General features: G+C 57.9%; 1 long non-coding RNA gene across 1 annotated transcript; it reads left to right on the forward strand.

Annotated features, from left to right (window-relative positions):
• The first annotated feature begins 2,583 nt into the window (after nt 1-2,583).
• LOC140406358 (uncharacterized) lies at nt 2,584-4,962 on the forward strand. Its single transcript, XR_011939130.1, has 3 exons — nt 2,584-3,082; nt 3,194-3,373; nt 4,205-4,962. It is a non-coding gene; the product is annotated as an uncharacterized lncRNA (long non-coding RNA).
• The last annotated feature ends 2,619 nt before the right edge of the window (nt 4,963-7,581 follow it).

Here is a 7,581-nt window from a genome sequence, read left to right on the forward strand (position 1 = left end):
AGACCACGCCCCTACCACCAAGCCACGCCCACTCTGGAGACCACGCCCCTACCGCTAAACCCCGCCCAATCAGGAGACCACGCCCCAGAGGAGCCACGCCCCCTCTTTGGAGACCACTCCCCCAAGACCACGCCCACTCTCTGGAGACCACGCCCCTGACGAAGCCCCGCCCACCCCTCCAAGACCACGCCCCTACGCTTAAGCCCCGCCCGCACACTAGAGACCACGCCCCCTCCTCAGAGACCACGCCCCTCTCAAGAGACCACGCCCCCTACTCCGAGACCACGCCCCTAAGGTTAAGCCACGCCCACACACTAGAGACCACGCCCCTTCTTCTGAGACACCGCCCCCTCTCTAGAGACCACGCCCCACACTCCGAGACCACGCCCCCTCCTCCGAGACCACGCCCCTAAAGAGGCCCCACCCCTTCTCCGAGACCACGCCCCTACCCATAAGCCACGCCCCTAAAGAGAATTGGACACGCCCCTAGAGCGAACCCGCCCCTTCTCAAGAGACTCCGCCCCCTCTGCTGAGGCCACGCCCCTCTCAAGAGACCCCGCCCCCACACCCGAGATCCCGCCCCTATCCGCAGGACACGCCCATTCCCTAGACCACGCCCAACCCCTCTCCAAAGACCCCGCCCACCACCCAGACACCTCCCGTCCCCTGTCAACTTGGAGTGAAACTTTTCTCCTCTGCGGGTTCGGGCAAAACTTTCCGAGAAGAGAAACCGCGGCGAAAGCTGCAGAGACGCTGCGTTTAAAACCCCTGCAAAGCGGCTCCGCAGAGAGGGAGAGAGGGAGCCTGTCCCTGTCTCTCTCTCTGTCTCCCTGCACTCCCCTGTCTCTCTGTCTGTCTGCCGGTCCCCGGCTCTCTCACACCCACAGCAATCCGACCCGGGACAGAGCGGCGGCGGCGGCACCCACCGCCTTTCAGTCTGACCGCCGCCCCCGCACCCAGGCTGCATTCACCCTGCACAAGGCGGCACTTTTTGCTGCTACTTCCAGTTCGCACACTTTCATTCCGCAACATCCACATTGATGCTGCCCCGGCCAGAGTGCAAGGGGGTGAATCTGAACCTGCTCCCCGGGAAAGAGCGCTCTCCCCCGGCCAGAGTGCAAGGGGGTGAATCTGAACCTGCTCCCCGGGAAAGAGCGCTCTCCCCCGGCCACAGTGCAAGGGGGTGAATCTGAACCTGCTCCCCGGGAAAGAGCGCTCTCCCCCGGCCAGAGTGCAAGGGGGTGAATCTGAACTTCCTCCCCGGGAAAGGTGCACCTTCCCTAAGGGAGTGAATCTGAACCGGCTCCCCGGGAAAGAGCGCTCTCCCCCGGCCTTCCCTAAGGGAGTGAATCTGAACCTGCTCCCCGGGAAAGAGCGCTCTCCCCCGGCCTTCCCTAAGGGAGTGAATCTGAACCGGCTCCCCGGGAAAGAGCGCTCTCCCCCGGCCTTCCCTAAGGGAGTGAATCTGAACCTGCTCCCCGGGAAAGAGCGCTCTCCCCCGGCCTTCCCTAAGGGAGTGAATCTGAACCTCCTCCCCGGGAAAGGTGCACCTTCCCGAAGGGAGTGAATCTGAACCGGCTCCCCGGGAAAGGTGCACCCTCGGAACCGGTCTGCTCCCCTTGCCGCGGGGTCCGGGAGCGATGGGCAGCGGGTTGCTGTCCGAGCCCATCCAGGAAGCTCCCAGAGGCGGCCTGCCTGTCAAATCGGCCCGGGGGGCGGATATTAAGCCCGCCCACACTCATTCAAGCCCAGGGCAGCCGCCAAGTGCGAGTGACAAGTCATAAACCAACTTTCCAATTGCCACTGGTTTATGACTTGCCCGCGCTCACAGCGCCACCACCGCTCAGTGTGTGTGTGGGTGTGAGGGATCTCTCAGCAAGTGCTGACTCGTCCCTCTCCTGGCTTCACATTGTCAGTGTGTGTGGGTGTGAGGGATCTCTCAGCAAGTGCTGACTCGTCCCTCTCCTGGCTTCACATTGTCAGTGTGTGTGTGGGTGAGGGATCTCTCAGCAAGTGCTGACTCTCTCTCTGCTGGGTTCACATTGTCAGTGTGTGTGTGGGTGAGGGATCTCTCAGCAAGTGCTGACCCTCTCTCTCCTGGTGACCTCAATCCCTGTGCCAACAAAAGAGCCAACACGCCGTCACGCCTTCTCCACGACCCTCTCAACCTGGGTGCCGACTTTCAGGGATCCACGTACACCGAGGAGGACACCGGTAGATCTCTCTGCTCACCCGCACCGCCCGCAATCTTAGCTGATGAGCCCCAGTGACTCTGTCTTCCTGTTATTCCTTCCAAAATGAATCAGCTCACCCTTGAGACTCCCATTTGCCACCTCCCAGCCCAGCTCTGCAGCTTCCCTGTGTGTGACTTGTAACACGAGATTCACTCCACCGACACTCGAGTGTCGCCTGCAAATTGACTCGCCCACCCTTCTACGGGGGGGGGCATAGCCTCAAAACGAGGGGAAGTAGATTTAGGACTGAGCGAGTTTAGGAGGAACCCGCTCGCCCAAAGGGTTGTGAATCTGTGGGACTCCTGGGTGAAATGTTTTTACAATCAAGACGGATCGTCTTTTTGGGGAGGATTAAGGGTTGTGGTGTTTGGGCTGGAAAGTGGAGCCGAGTCCACAAAAGATGTCCTTGAATGGAGGGGCCAGGTGGCCTACTCCTGCTCCTGGTTCTGACCAGACCACTGATTGCGATGCCTCTTAATGCACGACTTAACTGGTTACTTCACCCCCCCCACCCCCGTTTCCCCACTCCCTCTTTCTGGGTTCCAGGTGCCGGGATTCCGAGGCGTCCTCGCTTGCCCGGGCGGGCGCCTCTGCCGCCGTGACGACGGCCGGCCGCCGCTCCCCGAGGCCCGGACGCCGAGAGCCCCCGGGACGGGCCCGGCCTCCTCCTCCTCCTCCTCCGCCGCCCCTCCTCCTCCTCCTGCGGGAGGGGGCGGCCAGGGCGGCCAGCCTGGAGGCCGGATCCAGGTGGGCATCCGTGTGCGGGAGAGCGCCGAGTGCGCGGAGATGGAGGAACGGGAGGCAGAAGGGGCGGCCGACGGCCTGGCCAACGTGACCGCGATTCACAGGTAAACCAGGCGACAGGGCGGAGGGTCGGGACCGCGACAAGGGCAGAGAGCACTGGGTGGCACATCAGGAGGAGCTGAGCGGTGAAAGATTCTGCCTGTCCCTCTCCTCAGGTGCCACATACGGAACCCACACACGTGCAGCAGCTTGGAACTGTGCCTCGAACTCTGGGAATATGCCGGGTGTTCCCAACATTCCATCCCGTCACTTCTACAGCGTCTGGAAAAGATGATCAGAGCGGGGAATGTCCAACTGAAGATTGCTGGCAAAACCTGTACGACCGTCAGCATCAGGTACAGAGTAAAGCTCCGTCCGCACTGTCCCCATCAAACACTGCCGGGGCAGGTACAGCCCGGGGTTAGATACAGAGTAAAGCTCCCTCTACACTGTCCCCATCAAACACTGCCGGGACAGGTACAGCACGGGGTTAGATACAGAGTAAAGCTCCGTCCGCACTGTCCCCATCAAACACTGCCGGGACAGGGACAGCACGGGGTTAGATACAGAGTAAAGCTCCGTCCGCACTGTCCCCATCAAACACTGCCGGGACAGGTACAGCACGGTGTTAGATACAGAGTAAAGCTCCGTCCGCACTGTCCCCATCAAACACTGCCGGGACAGGGACAGCACGGGGTTAGATACAGAGTAAAGCTCCGTCCGCACTGTCCCCATCAAACACTGCCGGGGCAGGTACAGCACGGGGTTAGATACAGAGTAAAGCTCCGTCCGCACTGTCGCCATCAAACACTCCCGGGACAGGTACAGCACGGGGTTAGATACAGAGTAAAGCTCCCTCTACACTGTCCCCATCAAACACTGCCGGGACAGGTACAGCACGGGGTTAGATACAGAGTAAAGCTCCGTCCGCACTGTCCCCATCAAACACTGCCGGGACAGGGACAGCACGGGGTTAGATACAGAGTAAAGCTCCGTCCGCACTGTCCCCATCAAACACTGCCGGGACAGGTACAGCACGGGGTTAGATACAGAGCGAGTGTGAAGGCGAGCTGAGGTTTGACCCTCTTTGGACACCTGGAACGTGTATTGAGCCACTGATGACGTTGCCTGTTTTGACCTGCTAACGTGCCTCTTCTCTGTCACCTCTCTCCCCCCCCCCCCCTCAGGTCATCGAGCGGATCGAGCCCACCGCCCGCCGCGTCGACTGCGGGGTCCGTGGTGGCGGCGGCCGTCTGCGGCTCGCTGGGGGCGGCCGTGGCCGCCTGCGGCTGGCTGGGGGTGGCCGCCTACCGCAAGCTGCGCGGGGGTCGGGGTCGGGTGCACGCAAACAGCCGGCGGGCGGCCTGAAGCGCTGCCCGACCCCCACCCCGGGAGACGGAGGGACCGTCAGTAACGACAGGAGACGAGTGGAGAGTGAAAGCGTGGCTGGAATGAGCTTGAAGATACCTGCTGGCAGCACTGGAAGCAGCGCCTGCCCCCCCCCCCCCCCCCCCACACACACACACACACACTTTTGCTTCATATGCCTCCTGCCTGGCCAAATGGCGAATGCTGCCAAGTGGACAGGAGCCTGAATTGGAGGCCATTTCCATTCCGAGTTGTACACTTTGACTTGAATTGGCAGCAGCACTTTGCGACGACTGGAAGTCAGCAGAAATGGAAGTTTCAAACTTGCCAGGTGAGGGTGCCAGGACGTGAGGCAGTCAGGACGTTGGGTTATTAAAAACTGACCGTTTTCATCGGATGCAAACTGTTTGATGAGAAATTCCAATCCGAGGATTGGAGTGAAAAGCCTGTGTGTGTGTGTGTGAACAATACAAGATGTCCAATCTGAAGTGAAACTTTGCAGTGAGCTTTGTTTTTGTGGCCCAGCCAGGAATCTTCTCTCCAAATGGAGGCAGAAATGAAGTGGTGTTTAACTGGTGATTTCTTGCTGCTTTTTGACTCATTCTTGTGGAAAGCCTCCCTAAGGCGACAGACGAATGGCCATTCCCAACATGTCAGAAATGGAGAGGGAAAGCAGCAATGTGAAAGCAAAGCCAGAAATAAGGACAGGACAGAATCTGCTGCTTGCCTGCCTGTCTGCTGAATGAAACATGAGCAGAGGCAGGCCAAGTGTTTCCCTTTGCAGACTCAGGGTTCGGTTGGAGAAACAGGGCTGATTCAGTCCCTACTGAACCAATCTCTCTCGCCCCTAGGACAGTCGGGCAATCTGCCTGTCAGCCGGCTGACCCTTGGCTGCACTCCCTCTCTGGCAACTGTATCCTTTCTATGTCAGGGAGAGGTTCCAACTGCACCCAGCACTCCAGGTGTGGCCTCACCGACACCTTGTCGAACTGCAGTGAGGCATCTGCACTTGTGAATTGAAATCCCTCTGGCAATGAAGGCCAACTTATCATTGACCTTCTTCACTGCTTGCTGCGCCCGCTTTGAGCGACTGGTGTACAAGCTCCATTGGTCCATCCACATTGCCCCCAACATATGACGGTTTAAATCCGACTCTTTCCTTCAGTCTTTGTTTGACACTTAAGTGGGACAAGTGTGCGAATCGCCTCAGTGTTGTGCTCACGTGAAATGTCCCACCATGAAGTCAGTTCAAATGGCTGACTGCTGACGGTGGATTTGTTGAACCAGATTCCCAGAGAGAAGATGGGGAGACAAACAGAATTTCTGAATTCAAGATTGAGAATCTCCATCAAACACTGTTAGCAAAAGTACATCATGGGGGTTAGGTAGAGATTCCACATCCCTCTAAACTGTCCCCATCAAAGGCTGCCAGGACAGGTCGAGCACGGGGTTAGACACAGAGTCAAGCTCCCCTCTGCACTGACCCCCATCAAACACCCCCTGGTACAACAGGTGCCAAACTATTTGAACTTGTGCTTGAGCCCGATTAGACGGAAATGTTGTCCTGTGGGCTGACAAACAGTTTGTCAGTAATATTGAGGTCAGCCTGGTACTGCACTCGACAACATTGGTGGCACTTGGCAAATGTACGGTGCGTCGCTGTCTGTGTTGTGTGAATGCTCAGCTGTGAAATATGTGTGCCGTTTAAACTTGCACCGTTTATGCCTTCTCATCATCTGTAAAGATCAGGTTTCTCTTCTTTTAAAGTCTAAAGTACACCACCTTACATTGGCCGACACTGAGAGACGTCCACAGTTGAGTCTCCTGCCAAAACATGAATACCCCTCCCTGCAATTTGATGTTTCCAGCTGCGCTGTCTCAAGTTTGGTGTCATTGTCAAACCGGGATGTGTAGCATTCTATCAAATTGTCTTAAATGGCTAATATATATGTGTGTGTGTGTGAGTGAGTTTGTGCGTGCCAATGTGTGTGTGTGCACGCATGTGTGTCAGTCACGAGGGAGGGAGAGACACGGGGAGATGGAGGGATGGATGGACCATCAATAATGACAGAACACGAGTGGAGAGTGAAAGCGGGGCTTTAATGAGCTTGAAGATACCTGCTGGCAGCATTGGAAGCAGTGCCTGCCCCCCACACACACACACTTTTGTTTCATATGCCTCCTGCCTGCTTGTTTGCCAAAGGCAGGTGAATGGTGAATTCAGACAGAAGCCTGAATTTTAGGCCCGATAAGATGGGACGCACTCCCTGTACATTTTGACTTCAACGACGGGCAGGGCCCGCTGGGGATTTGGAAAAGGGGAGTTGGGACCCACCCATGGGAAAGGGACGGAGACTCGGGGACGGAGACTCGGGGCCAAACCTGGGCAGAAAATGGGTCCCATTCAAACGGATCGATTGTTGTGGAGGGGGGAAAGAGTGAGAGAGACGGGGAGAGAGACAGACACACATGGGGGAGAGAGACAGACACACATGGGGGGGGAGAGAGAGAGAGGGACAGACACACGGGTGGGGGGGAGGGAGAGAGGGACACACGGGTGGGGGGGACAGAGAGAGCGAGACACGGAGAGAGAGAGAGAGAGAGATCCAGGGTGTGGAAGAGAGACACACGGGGGAGACAGACAGAAAGAAATAGAGGTGATGACATTTAGAAGGGGGGATTCCAGAGGTTAGAGAACCGTGCCAAGCAATTGGGGGGGGGATGCTGGAGAGGCTGGAATCGGAGGTGAGCAGAGATCTGGGAGGGTTGTAGGAGGTTACAGAGATAGGGAGGGATTTGAACAGGAGGATGAGAATTGTAGGGGACTGAAGGAGGTAAAAGAGACAGGGAGGGAGTGCAGGGGAGCGCGGGTGTTGAAATCCCACTCCTCCCTATGTTGTTGATCCAGTTGTTGTTGTAGTTGGATCCAGTTGTTGTTGTAGTCACCCCAGTTGTTGTTGTAGTTGGGCCCAGAGACCCCGCCCCTCTGCTGGGACCCTGCCCCCTGGAGAGACCCCGCCCACTCCTCTGAGACCACGCCCCTACCCCTAAGCCACGCCCATTAGTCCTAAGCCCCGCCCACTCCGGAGACCACACCCCTTCTCAGAGACCACGCCCCTAGCAAGAGACCACGCCCACTCTGGAGACCCCGCCCACTCTGGAGACCCCGCCCACTAGTCCTAAGCCCCGCCCCTCT

This window comes from Scyliorhinus torazame, unplaced genomic scaffold (assembly GCF_047496885.1).
Source record: "Scyliorhinus torazame isolate Kashiwa2021f unplaced genomic scaffold, sScyTor2.1 scaffold_504, whole genome shotgun sequence".
Taxonomy (NCBI): domain Eukaryota; kingdom Metazoa; phylum Chordata; class Chondrichthyes; order Carcharhiniformes; family Scyliorhinidae; genus Scyliorhinus; species Scyliorhinus torazame.